At 34.6% G+C, this 15,541-nt stretch overlaps 1 non-coding gene across 1 annotated transcript; it reads left to right on the top strand.

Moving 5' to 3' along the window:
• The first annotated feature begins 1,821 nt into the window (after positions 1–1,821).
• LOC129312213 (small nucleolar RNA R71) lies at positions 1,822–1,928 on the top strand. Its single transcript, XR_008593465.1, has one exon. It is a non-coding gene; the product is annotated as a small nucleolar RNA R71 (small nucleolar RNA).
• The last annotated feature ends 13,613 nt before the right edge of the window (positions 1,929–15,541 follow it).

Raw genomic sequence — 15,541 nt, 5'->3', positions numbered from 1 at the left:
AATGTACGGGCAGTCCTCATAAATGGCCTTCCTAAAATCAAAATATCATCCCCACTCCCTTCTTTTGACATATCAAGCACATAGAAATCCACAGGAAATAATAGACCTTTAACACAAACCAACAAGTCTTCTACTACTCCATGTGGTCTTCTAACACTTCTATCCGCTAATTGGCATATCATAGGTGTCTTATGCATGCAATCAAGACTCAAGGCATGATAAATTGAAAGAGGCATAACATTAATGGCTGCACCTAAGTCTATCAATGCATGAGAAAAATGTGTGTTGCCAATCTTGCATGGAATTGTGAAGGAACCGGGGTCCTCACATTTTATAGGGAGTTGAGGCTTCATGATAGCACTCACAGATGAGGGTAATTGTACCCTTGCATTAGGCCTAAATTTTCTTTTATTTGTACAACAATCTTTCAAAAATTTGGCATACTTAGGAAAGTTCTTAACTACATCCATCAAGGGTACATTAACATGAATCTTGTGGAAGAAATCATATACCTCTTGATCAAATTGTCCCTTTACTTGCTTAGGGACCACTTGTGCTTGTGGAAAAGGAAGCTTCTTCATAATCTCTTGACTTTGCTTTCCTTCTTCCTTCCTTGAACTCTCCTTTCTTGTTTCACTTTGCTCGGCCTCTCCCTCTTTTTCCTTACTAAACAACTCGGCCATAGTCCCCTTTTCCACCTTAGATGGTGGTTGCTCACATATGATCTCCTCAATGTTTTCATCCTCATCATCTCTACAAAAAGATGCATCATTAGGAGCAAAAGAAGAACTAGAAACATTAACATCAATTGAAGAATTTAAAGAGGGCTTCTCGGCCTTCCCTTGTCTTTTGTCTTCTTGTACTCTTTCTCCCAACTCCTTGCCACTCCTCAATGTGATAGCATTAAGATTAGCTTTAGGATTAGCAACGGTGTTGGATGGTAATGTAGAGGCTTGAGCATTGGCTGCACTTAATTGGTTAGCAAGCATATTCATTTGAGAAGTAAGGGCATCAATTTTAGAGTTCATGTTCTCACACTTGTTACCCATACTCTCTACCTTGTTCCCTAAGCCATCATACATGTTTTTATACAAAGAGTTCATTTCAATCAACTGCTTACGTAACACATTCACATCATTAGAAGAGTTCGAATTAGAAGAACTCTCAATTGGAACAAGCCTCCTATCACTATAAGAATTAGAAGAAGGTGTAAGAGAATTACCACTTGGATTGTAGCTTTGAGAAGAGCTACCTTGAGACAAATGAGGTGGAGGGTCACGGCCAAAGGTGTTTTGATAGGATCCTCTTTGTTGATTGTCTTGTAAAGCCACATTTGGATTTGAATAGGAGAAATTAGGATGGTCTCTCCATGAAGGGTTGTAAGTATTAGAATAAGCTCCTTGCCCTTGCCTCCCACCATAGGATTGTTTTCCATTGTAGATAGCATTTACTTGTTCAAACTTAATAGGACAATTGCTTTCTACATGCATAGGTGAGTCACAAAAAGTACAAGAATAAGGGACAAGTGCTTGAGAAGTACTTACATTGCTCACTTGAGATATTTGTGGAGCCAACATTCTCCCAATCTTGGCAGCTAGCAAGTCCACATATGAATCATTAAGAACTGAGGAACCTACCATATTCACATTTCTCTTTTCCCTTGTAGAGTATTGAGCACCACTTGAAGCCATCTTGTCAATTAGTTCCCAAGCCTTTAAGGAAGTGAGGTCAATCAAGCATCCACCACTAGCGGCATCAATGTTAACTTTGTCTCTTGGAATCAAGCCCTCATAGAAATATTGGACTAAATTCTCACTAGAAATTTGATGGTGTGGGCATTTAGCCAAAAGGCCTTGGAATCTAGTCCAATACTCATAGAGACTCTCATCCTCTCCTTGTTGGACCCCATAGATTTGCTTCCTCAAATTGGTGACCTTGGAATTTGGAAAGAATTTATCTAAGAAGAGTCTTCTTAGCTCGGCCCATGTGCTCACTTTCACATAAGAAGGGTAGTTGAAATACCACTCCTTTGCTAAACCTTCAAGAGAAAATACAAAAGCCTTAGCTTGAACATCATCAACATTTACATGCATAGGCTTCATAGTATCACAAACCAATAGGAAGTATGCAAAAACCTATGGCAATCCTCTCCTGGTAACCCATGAAATTTAGGCAATGCATTAATCAAGGAGGATTTAATTTCAAATTGAACATTAGTAGGAGGAACATATAAGCCATAAGGATTATCATGCCAATTAGGTTGAGTTAATTGCCTAATGCTCCTCTCCTCTCTAGGGTTATGCAAGCCTTCAAATTCATTATTAACATGGCCATCATCATGCAAATTCTCATTCCCATTCCCATGGCCCTCATTATGCACATGCTCATGTCCTAAGATACCTTCCATTGTTGAATTACAAACCAAATGAGAATCAAGAATAGGTTGTGATCTTCTCAATCTAGAAATAGTTCTTTCAATTTCTGGATCTAATTCAACAAAAGAGGTATGTTTTCTTCGGGTCATGCACTAATCAAGCTCAAGAAAATTAAGAACAAAGAACAAGCTAAACTAAAATGCAAATCAACACGAAACAATTCAAAACACACAAAAGCAAGAGAATTTTTTTTTTTTTTTTTTTTAATATACTCAATAGCAACAAAATGAAAAAAAAAACACCAAACAAGTAGAAAGAGAGTTAGAAATGCTCAATCAAGAAGCTTTGGCAATTCTGGAATTCGCACAGTAGGCTCTCTGGAGACAGTGAACTTGTGAATTTTCTATCAGCAAATCCACATGATAAATTCCCCTGAAACTTTTATGAGAAACACAAGAGATATACAGGAAAATTATATAAAACTTTTCAGATTAAAAATCCTTCCCAATCGTTCCCAGAATTTTTCACAAGTTGGTCCTCAGGTCTGGAGAAACAGGATTTCGTCCAGAAGACCTTCAGAGCTTCTAACAAACTTTCAAATAGGAAAATGGAAAAATTGAAGAAAATCCTAAACACAAGAAACAAAGATAAGACAGTGATAAGAAAAATGAAACTGGAATCAATCAATTTGAACGCACAAAGAGGAAGATATGCTAACTCAAAGTTGAAACAGGGTTTTGGGAATCCTCTGTAATGGCTCCCTGGACCTTGTTAGATTGTAAAATTTCCACAGGACACTTCCCACGTCCAAAATTGACCAAACCAATTTTAAAGTGAAGCTAAGATATAGAGCTTTCAATGAAATAAATTTCAAGTTCAAATTCCTCAGACTCATTCCCAGTTAATTTTTCAATTTCAGACAGAGACACTAGAAACAGAGTATTTTCAGCTCTACACCAAACCAACGAAAATTGCACTAAATTTTTTTTTTCTTTTTCAAAACAGAATAAAAACACTCAAAACACACAAAAAACACTAAACAAAACACAAAAACAAATTTTTATAATTTTTCAAAAAATTTTCCAGGAACACTAAAAATGTAAATTAAGTACTAAACAACCTTAGAATTAAACTTAAACCATTCCCCGGCAACGGCGCCAAAATTTTGATAGGAAATTAGTCGCTTATCCTCAAAATTACACTAAAGCTAACCCTAATGCAATATAGGGCCAACCCTAGGTCATCTCCCAAGGAATGGTTTTAAGTCTAATTGAAAGTTATCTAGTGAAATAAATCAACCAAAGTTTGTAGGAATTTAGTTATCTAGCTAATTATCTAAACTAATTACCTAATATGCAAGTAATTAAAATGCTAGTGAAAGTGAGTGAAATGAACTTCCCTTTTTACAATAATGGAACCCTAGAGATTAGTTGATTTTGGACTCATTATCTTCTCATGATTAGGCTAAGTTTAGCTTCCCTTTCCTCTTGACTAAAGCTGTCATGACTTAAGAAAATTATCCTAAGCCAATTAACCTAATTAGCTAACCTCCCTAGGTCTTAGATTAAAGTCCCTAGTTCAATTAACCAATTGGTGAAGACATTAGCCAAGTGATTCACTCAAAATCCTCTCTCAACAGCCATGGTCAAACACATAAATTGAGCAACCACAAGATTATGTCAAGCTACTCAACAACACAAGCATTAACACCACAAGATTATGCAATATTAACACAAGAAATTCACTAATTGAAAAACACAAGATTATGTGCCAAACAAAGAGTGGCAAAATTCAGTCATGGCTGTCCAAGGAAGAAATTAAATGAAACAATCCTCTCTCTTTACATCAACATCAAATTCAAATTAGAATTTATAAGCTAAGATGATTAGACCCTAGATTAAGGAATCTAACCATCTAGTAAAAAGAGAAGAGGATAGGAAACAAAAGAACTTAGCCAATTTGAAGCTCAAGACTCATCCTCCATCTTCATCTCTCTAGGATTCCACAAAGAAACTTAGCCAATCTTCATCTTCAAGAACCCTAGTGATTGCTTGTGAAGGCCAAACTCCATAGCTCTTGAATGATGGAAATGAGCTTCAATCCTTGTGAAAATGGAAGGGATGGAACGAAAATGAAGAGAGGAGAAGAATGGTATGAGTTTTGTGGAGGTTTGGTGGCTGAAAATGGAGGTTAGGGTGCTGGAAAATGAAGAACAAAAGAGAGAAAATGAAGAACACTATGAACAAGAGAGAGAGAATGTGGAAGATGAATGAGATATGTGTTGGATCCCATTTGGGACTTAAAATGGCGTGCTCCTTGGTGTCTCCCATCAGCTGAAGCTTAATTAAAATAAGGAAAAAGAAATTAAAATGTAAATGGGAGCCTTGTCACACTTGCAAGGTGGCAACTTCCTATTGGTTTGTAGATGATTCCAATGTGTGCCTAATTTCCCATGTGTCATCCACATCATTTTAGCTGATCTAATCCCTCAAAATAATCATAATTCACGTGCAAACCATCAGCCATTGTCCTCAAGGAGTGTTGACCTCAATTGCCCAATTGATGCACAAGTCACATGCCACCTATGTCACATAAATCACATAATTCAATTAAATAGCATATGATATAATAAAATCTAATTCATGTCCAGAATTAAATTCATAATTAGAAGGGAGAATTTATTAAATTAACCAAGTTTCAGGCTGCACAAAATTATATAAAAATTTTCACACAAAGGCAAACCAAAAACTAGGACAAACTAAGACACTTAAGAAAGTGTTGACTTTTTTATTTAATTACTCCCAAACTAAAATGAATTTTAAAAATATAATTTCACCATTCATCAACTGGACATAAAATGCACTTTGTCAATTTTTCTTGTACATTTTCTCAAAAGTTCATTTTTTGGACCAAAATGCCCCTAGTGCACTGATCTTAGAAACTTAGGCAAAGTTTCAAATCTAATGCAATGTGTGCACTTGAAGGTGATAAATCATTAATAAAATGGTCCTAATTGACAAATAAAAGTGGGTAACAAATGTGTTCTATCAGAAGGAGTAGTGTAGTACATATAACATGTATCTCTTTAGTATCTAGTGAGGCATGATGTTGTAGATTTTTCTCCTCAATATCCATATGGGATATGGCATTGGAGAGTAACGCTCCTTAGTATTAGTGATGCAGTGTTAGAATAACGATACCTCGATTCTTGTACGATAGGGGGAGACCATAATTTAAAAGTGAGATAGGACCGCTTGGTCGAGTAATCCTACTAATGAAGGTGAGATTGGACCATTGTAAATGTGCACTTAGTTCAAGAGCCTATGGTTTTAGTCAGGGTAATATGGAGGCTTGGATACTAGAATGATTATACTAGTGGTAAATGACTTGTGTTTATGAAAAAGATTGGTTGAATATGCTAAAGTGGCAATATACATTTATTATAGAAAATGTTATGGTGTAATTTGCTAAAAGTGTGTTTTAATACTTAATAGCTTTACTCCTATATGGTTATGCATATTAATTAATAATAGTGAATTGTTCTATTGCTGAGATGTTTATCTCACCCTGTGATTATATTTTACAGGTAAGAGCTCCAGCAGGGGCAAGGAAAAGGAAGAGGCAACTTGATGATTTATATGATTGAGTGATACTTGTTACAACTTAATGATGTTTTATTAAGCATGGTAACTTTTGCCTCACCTAGCTTTTCTATAATCTTGTTTTAGATTGATGAGAATAACATGTCTTCTTACTTGTCATAATCTTGCCTATTTGAATGCATGTGAACATCCCTTGTTTCATAATTTTGAGCATGTAAATTCCATTAGAACTCGCTTAATCTAATTGACTCTTGGTTGTAACACTTTAGTTGAGCTTGTTTCTTGCTAAGCCGTGGCTCATCTTAATTCATCATCTTGAATTACGGTTAGTTAAGGTGTTAGCTAAGTTTTAGTTAATATAACTAAGTGACCAAAACCAAAGAAATAGAGAGGGGACCGAATTAGCTACATTGTGATCTCACAAGGATAAGTGACCTCATTCATATAGGAGTTCCTACTTCTTAATAGGTTTACACCCACTAACTTCACTCATTCTAGTAATTAGGTTTATTTGTTTACTTAATATGAAGTTCAAATTTGTCTTAAATACTCCCTAATTTATAGAACATCTTAACCAAGGTCTAACTAAGCCTCCTTATAGAGATTGACCTAGGTTCATACTACTATATTAGTGTATCTTAGTACTATTTTGTTAGGGTAGCGACAACCTTAGTCATATTCTTTATTTGATTGTAACTTAGTTTGGGTGGTTATGAAACTTAGTAGTAATTGGCACCATATATATGACAACGTGTGACTATACCACTTCTATATTTGTTATAACTTATTATTTTCTTCTATAAAATTGGTTTCATGGTAATTAATTTATATATGCATTACATTAATAAGCTATTCTATTTAATAAGTGGACAAGAAGTCTTATGTCATCACATATGCTTCAATAACTTTGGATGCAACTTAGGCTAATTACACCACCACTAAAAAGGAACTTCTTTTTATCATTTTTACTTTAGATAAATTTTTGCTCTTATTTGTTGGATTCTAAGATGGTCGTTTATGCTAATCATGTTGCATCAAAGTATCTTCTTAAGAAGCCTGATGCAAAGCCTTGATTGATAAGGTGGATGCTTTTTCTACAAGAGTTTGACATTGAAACAAGAGACGAGGGTAGAGTTGAAAATTTAGTGGCTGAACTCTTGAGTAGAATTCCACAATCGTTAACTCTTCTATTATGGATCTACTTCATATTAAAGATAACTTTCCTGATGAAGTGCTTTCTTCCATTCATACTTCTAAGCCTTAGTATGTATATTTGGTAAATTTCTTAGTTACTTGTGAGTTGACTACACATATGAAGAAATATCAATTGAATGAGCTTAAAAGTGAGGCTAATCATTATGTTTGGGATGATCAAGTAATTAGGAGAATACAGTTGGCTATTCATTGATCTCATAAATATTAATCTTCTTGGTTGAAAAAAAAAGACTATTAGCATATGGTTGACTAGATTGAGATGAAGGTGGTATGCTAGCTGTAACCAAGATAAGGGTTTGAACATCTATGGCACTTTCATGATAAATTATTAAAACTTTAGAATGATCACTTTCTAAAATATATGTTAAACATTATGAATGTATAAATGACAAAACCTTTCAACACAATCTTTCACTAATGTTTGGATTGAAAATAACTCTTGTAGCATAAAATAAGCTACAAATATGAGGATTTCTTGCATAAACCAAGAAAATGATATATATATATATATATATATTAGTATGTGTGATAAAGTTGAATGCATAATGAAGCATTGATAGTAAAGTTCTATGAGTAAATTTATAATTTGAAATTATGAAATTCATCAAATCCAATCCTTCCAAGGTTGATAATAGTTATCATAGAAGTTTTTGTATTTTCCAAATGACTTTGACATGCATTTGTGGCACATTTATCATATAGTACACACTCAATTATGTTCCCCTTGCAAAATTATATGCAAAAAATATCTCTACTACCATATAGTTAAACCTGTTGAAAACCATTAACTCTTTTTTTTTTATAAAAAAAATTCTCAATTGATTGTCCATTAAGGTCATGTGCCACTTGTTTTTTGCCTTATCGTTAAGATGATACACCTCTAATGATTTAGTTGATTTTACAAAGCTAATGAAATCTGCAATAAAGTAAGTTACATTTCAATGTAAAATTTCCAATTGTATAATATTATTGGCAAAATAGTTATTAACATAAGTAAAACTATACTTGTAAAGAATTTAATAGGATCCCTCTCTGTTGGATAATATCACTAATTGGAAAAATGTTAAATGAATATAATAGTACCCTAACAACTTGTACTAATTTGTGTTAGGTGTAATAATGAAGTTCTTCAAGAAGTAGACTTATCCTTTAAGAGATTTATATTGGAATGTTTCAAATAGCCCCTTATTCATCATTGGTGGTTGAAGTTGAATCTTTGTACCTTACATATTGTTGTGTGATATAATGTTTTCACAGTAACTAATAAAATATAAAAGCAAATAACAAGAGTATAAGCATATTTGAAGGCATAGCTCTTCATCAATAATAATCATTGAGAAGTAAAATAGTTCATGAGGATTAGTCTTATGATATGCATTGAATCTATGAATAACTCTAACAATTAGAGCTTGTAAAGTCCCCCGTATAACTCGAACTTCACCAATCCACACACACAATACCAAACAATAACAATACAACATCAAAGTAATAGCACACAATATTTGGACCACTTACACTCCTATCACTTAATTCAACCTAGCACAGAAGAGATCTACACTTTCACCTATACAATTCCTCATATGGTGCCATCTAAATACTTAAATGATTGTAGGTAAATCCAGCTAAAGGCAAATGGCTATCCTAATTGTCTTTCCATTCAAGGGCACATGATCAAAGCATATCTTCTATAGTATATGCCGTGCTCTCAGTCTACCCACCAGTCTATAGGTAATAAGAGGTACTAAACCTTAATTTAGTATTCATAGCTCTTTGTAGTCCTCCCAAGACCCTTAAAGTAAACTAAGGATCTCGATCTGAGACTTTATCCTTGGGCACACCATGCAATCTCACAATATCTTTCATATACACTTTTACATATTTTCCCACATCATAGCTAGTCTTAACTGGCAAAAAGTATGCCAACTTTGTCAAACAATCTATAACTACCCATACAAAGTTATACAGACTAAGTCCTCGGTAGACCAAACACAATGTCTATTGATATATTATCCCACTTCTACTGGGGAATCTCTAAAGGTTGAAGCATCCCAGCCGGTTTCTAATGCTTAATCTTCACTTTTTGACATGTGAGACACTAGTTTACTAACTTGGTAACATCTCATTTCATGCCTTGTCACCACCAGTGCTTTGACATGTCATGGTACATCTTAGTCACACCAAGATGCATGACATATTTTCTCTGATAAGCTTCTTTCAACAGCCTCTTTCTAATTCCCTCATCTGCTAGTATATAAATTCTATCCTTGTACAGGAGGAAACTATCATCACTGAACTAAAACAAGGTAGTGCGACCCTCTTCTATATCCTCTCAGATACTTAACAAGAACTTATCCTTCATCTGTGCTTCTTATATCTCTTTCCAAAATTTATTGGAAATCATAGTTGAGTAAATTGCATTCAAAGTATAATCTGATGCCTGAAGCTGCACCTCTAGCAAAGACAATAGCAAATGTGCTCTTAAACCATCAACCTACCCAGATGTAACAATTTTCAGCTCAATACATCATCTATGATGTTGTCTTTCCCTAGATAGTACTTAAATTCAAAGTTGTAATCCTTTAAGAATTCCATCTATCGCCTCTACTGCATGTTAAGCTCTTTTTAATCCATAAGATATTTTAAACTCCTATGATCAATGCGCACATTAAACTCTACACCATAGAGATAATGTCGCTGAATCTTAAGAGTAAACACCATAGCTGCTAATTCTAAGTCATGCGTCGGACAACTTTCCTCATAAGGTCGTAATTGTCAAGACACATATGCCACTACTTAGTCTTCTTACATCAATACAGGTGAAAACTGTAGGTGCATTTGTTAACCTAAATGGCTTTATTAAAAACTCAAAATGGCTATACCAAGTACGAAACGCATCTTAAGCACATCCCCAGTATTTACCTTTAACTGATGATACCCAGATCATAGATCGATCTTAAAAAACACTGAACCTCTTACTAATTGATCCAATAAATCATCTATCCTTGGAAGCAAGTACTTGTTCTTTACTATCACCTTATTCAATTTCCTGTAGTCAATACATAACCACATACTTCCATCCTTGTTAACAAACAGGACTGGTGAACTCCATGGCGACATACTATGGCATATAAACCCCTTCTCTAATAACTCCTCAAGTTGCTTCTTGAGTTTCATTAATTCTGAAGGAGCTATTTGATATAGAGCTTTTGAAATAGGCTTGATACTAAGTGCTAAATTAATGGAAAACTCTACTTCCTATTCTAGTAGCAAACATAAAATCTCATCCATAAATAGCTCTGGAAACTCGTTCAAAACTCAAATCTTGCAAACGTTACTATTACTATTGCCTTCTATTGTAAAGAAAATTGCATAGGCTATACAACCTTTAGCAACCAACCTTTTCGATTGTACTACTGACAACAACCTTGGCTAACTAGTAATTGATGTGGAAATCACATTAGGCGTCACATGAACTAGTAGTAATACCATTTTTCTAGAATAATCCAGAGTAGCATTATTCTCTACCAACCAATCCATTCTAATAATCACATTCAAACCTTGAATAAGAATTAGGATCAGGTGTATAATAGAAGTCGTACCCTCAAAACACAACTCTACCCTTTTACATATCTTACTAGTCTTATCTAGTAACCTAGATGGTGTGGACACCTTAACTATGTAAGGTAATTCATGTACAAGCAATTCTAACTTCTTCACATAGTCATGTGATACAAAGGAATAAGTGGTTTCAAAGTCAAAAAAAGCTTCAACTCTTTTCCTGCAGATAGAAATTGTACTTGTGATCAAATTTGGTACTGCTTGAGCCTCCTTCTGGGAAACTATGTACACTCGACCTAGTATCATCCATCATTAGTTAGAAGCTCCATCTCTAGTCTTGGGGCAATCCTTCACAAAATAGCCCATGCTACCGTAAATGTAGCATACCCAAAATCTTCTAGTATGGTTCTTCCCACACAATTTACACAAACAAGTAAGCATGCAGTGCTCACATGAGATGTAAGGATAGTAACAGTCTGACTCGACTACTATAGAGCTTTAAAATCTTTAGCCCTACTAATCCTCCTGCTTTAGCCCATTCTTCCTCAAGACTGTAATCCTCTACTAAGAACCCTCCTGCCCGAGCATACAAAACTACTGGAACTAGAACTATTTCTCTTTGATATCCTTCTAGTATGACCTAATGGGGTAGAAAACCACATATAGCTGTCTCTTCTCTTCTTAAAATCTAACTCTCAACCCTACCTTGTAGCTATATGGAGTCTGTTACATGTCTCTTTATAAGTAGCTTCTCCCCATAAGGCAATCTATCTTTTATACTATGGGCACATCTTCTTAATCAATCTCTTTGCTTTCTACTTGTTGTCATCCCTCTCATATAGGTGAGTCACAAACTTGAAAAATTGATTAAACTTCTTTATGAAAGCTTCCTCATTTGTATCTCCTTACTAAAAAGCATAGAACTCTGTTTCTTTTTCATCTTGGAATACTACAAGGAAATGGCAGTTAAAGAATCTCTCCTTAAACTGCTCCTAGCCGAGCCAATTGCCATCAGAAGGCCTCATATAATGCCACCAATATTTGGCATCTTCTATTAGCTGCACTGTGGTTAATACCACTTTCTGCTTGGAGGAACAATGAGTAACCATAAAAATAATTTCCATTCTCTCGATCTAATTCTTTGCATCTTCCTCCTTCATATTCCTATTGAAGAATGGCAGATTCAACAGTGAAAAAGTCCTCCAAACTTGGTCCATAAGAATCTTTTGATCTTCCCTACCAGTCATTGGCCTACTCCTTGAAGCATGAATACTTATTGGCTTACTCGATTGTACCTCTAGATGTTCCCAGGTTCTACCCTTATTTCAGCCTTAGGCCTTACCTCTTGCTCTGGTCTTAACTCCTCGTGATCCTTATTATGAGTCAAGGCATCACATCTAACTAAACTTCTCTAAATATCCAACATCACCTCCAGCATCCGTGCCATAATTGGGTTATTCCCTTGGGCTTGTTTTAGTGGCACCTCCAGATTTTAGGCATCTTGGGCTCTATGACATTGTGTGTGCCATGGGTTTCTACCATGCCTTCTTATAGCTATTATAGTATAACTATAGCTTCACGTGCCTTTCTCTACTCCTAAGGAGTAAGGTTAGATGTTAAAGGCTAGAAAAGAGTAATGAATGTATAAAAGTAGCTAACTAATATGATGCAATGCACAAACAGATTAAAACACAAGAAAACTAATACCAACCTATAAAGTCCACCATATAACCTAGATTTTACCAATCCACACACACAATACCAAACAATAATAATATAATATCAGAGTAATAGCCATAAAATTGCTTTCAAAATGCAGGATCCTGACTTTATAAAAAGTATGTTCAAATAAGAGGGCTAGGAAGCGTAAAAATAAATTCACAATTTAAGAAAAACACAATTATTTTTTTTAGAAAGGGTCTATGCACTGTGGCTTATACCTCCATGCACTGCAGCATGTGATATAGAGCCGTGAGCTCTCCTCTCTGTGCCATGCACTATGGCACGGTACACACTACACCGCGATATATATGATAGTAATTTTTACTATCAAATGATAATTCGTAAAGGAAACTTTTGCCATGTGCCAATTCTAAATTTGATGTCTGATTGGAGTAATTTAAGTGCCCACATAAAGTTTTCAACATATTCTATCTAATGAGATAAGTTTGGACATGATCCAACAGTCTAATCTAAAATTAGAATTCAAGGTGCACAAAGCTACTTTTTCTTTCAAAACTTACAGCCTAAGTATTCAATTCTCATTCCTTGTTCCGTTAGACCACCTGGGGCTAAATACACCTAATTAACATAATTTATCACATATATTACATCTAATACTCATTTTGACCTTTTAATGCTACATTACACAATTGTGGACTTATATGAAGCACAAACATACAATCACATATACACATAGACTTGTTCTACTTTCAATCATCTGACTTTCTCATATGGAGCTAAGCTTCAATATATGATTGGGAATCACAAATACAATTGACTCCTTCAAATGGGGCCAAGCCTCACCATTTGGTCAAGTTTCCTATAACACACAATTTCACACAATCAATTCATATATATAGTGGAACAAGTTATACAACATAATATAAACTTGCTTAGATAGCATCTAGGCTTACCCACACCACTGTGGTATACTTGATGAGATGCAATATAGAGTATACATGTAAGTTCTCACAACATAAATGCATATTCATATCCACAAATGCTTATGCATCCTAGTTGATAACTTAAATCTCTAATAACACATTTATACATTCATTACATAACTAGGTAGTCATACCACTACCAATAAAAGCTACTCTTTCCTCACCTCTTTTCCCAACCTTCTCGCATTCTCTTTACCTATATACAAAGGTAACGGATTGAGACATATATTTCAGTAACTGAGGTATAACCCTAAATATCGGTTAGTGAGCAAAATCATAAATAAGAGATAAGGTAGCATTATTTTATAAAATAGTAAAGCATGCATTCATAGAATATCTTTCATAATGATAACATGCTCATGCAATCCCCATTTCCCCCTAGCAGAGCAAGCTCTACACTTAAACTAGGACTTTCAGCCTTACACGAAATAGGGCCTACCAAACCACTATCTCAATCTAAGAATAATTAATGCATATTGGTGATCTCTTGAGTCCTACCTAGCAAAGCATTCTCAACACTTCGACTGTTAGGACGTTTTAGCCTCACACAGAGTAAGACCACAACCCCTTACCCTAGTTTAGGGTACACTCACAGATGCAATGCATATGCCTATACGTATGTCTTGTCTTATACATTTCAAGCATCACTCACACACTCGCATGCGTATTCCTTTCACAATATTACTACTCTATCAGTTTATAAATTGCAATGCATACAGTTATACAAAATACTTGTAAACAATTTCACAAACAAATAAGTAAAAAAGTTACTCCAGTTACCTTTTTACCCATATTACTAAGGGTTACCAATCGTATTGAATTTCTCAAGTTAGTTCACTCCCACAAGAAATTCCTCGAACACTCAATCCACATAAGGAACATTCCTCAATCAATTTCTCAACATTCAATATAAGCACTAATTTGGTTAAGCCAACTTCCCTAATACACAAATGGCTCTATCAAGGCTTTTTGAATTCACCAAATCCATTCTCTATAGTCATTTTACCTTCAGGCTATCTAAATGATCAAACCACCCTTCTAATTTATTTTACCAACCAATCTACCCTTTTAACCTAATCCTTTAGGCTAATTCAAGCCTATATCGTTAAGGTTCAACCATTAAAGTTTAGACCAGTTGCAAACCTTAGTTTACTACTCGAAAACACTTTTAAACCTTTCCCTTAGATTTCAATTCCTTAAAACTTTCTAATTTAATTTCTCTACTAGCCAAACTTAAAGAAATTTAGGTAGAAATGTATTGTAGGGTTATACGATACTTACCTGACAAGTCATTAGCTAAAACAAACTCCTGAACTCAGTATAATTGATGCCCTAACACGATCAATCTTCCTCTCCCTGTCAGCTACATTTTCCTCAGTTTTCCTTTCTAATTTTGCAAGTTGTAACTTAGCTTTTAAGTAAAATTCTATGCCAAGCACCACGATGCATGGCACAATAAGATAATTCTCACTATTGCTTGCGTGTTACATCTCAAATTGTAGTTCTACCATCCAATCCTACTGACACAACAACCAACTAACACAAAATATCAATCTAATATCCAAACCATAATCAATCTACTTACCCCTAATTAGTAACTAGTTTCTTATATTGGAATTTAGGATGTTTCAAAGCCCATCGATTAGTGCCATCATGTAGGTCTTTAATCATGGATCTATAAGCTTGAGATATCTTCAAGTGAGCAATAGTTTGTAAAAGCTGAGAAATGAAAGTAAAGAGGATGCACATTCCTTCAAGGATGCAAGGGTCTTATATAGAGAAGGCTAACGTTTAAGTAATATTTTTGGCAGGAATAGGTAAACATGTGTATAACACATGAAACCTAGCAAAAAAAAAATAGAAAGTTGATATGGAAAATTTAAGTAATATTTTCATTTTTTATACTAAAAATAAGTTTAGTGCAAATATTCTACAACTTGATATAACTTAAAACTGTGTTATAACACATAAGACTTGTGTGCAAGTGATAATTGGTAAGTTGTTCTAATATGGACAAAATTCCGAGATGTCATAAGAATGAAAAAGGAACATGCATACTACTGATATGCAAAAGAGATAGAAATTACTTAAATAATTTGAAAAAAGAAATATATATCAATTATAA

Source organism: Prosopis cineraria, unplaced genomic scaffold (assembly GCF_029017545.1).
Source record: "Prosopis cineraria cultivar Desert tree isolate PC_DT_omini unplaced genomic scaffold, ASM2901754v1 PC5, whole genome shotgun sequence".
Taxonomy (NCBI): Eukaryota; Viridiplantae; Streptophyta; class Magnoliopsida; order Fabales; family Fabaceae; genus Prosopis; species Prosopis cineraria.
Note: the sequence above shows the minus strand (reverse complement) of the source record. Positions and strands in the feature narration are given on the sequence as shown.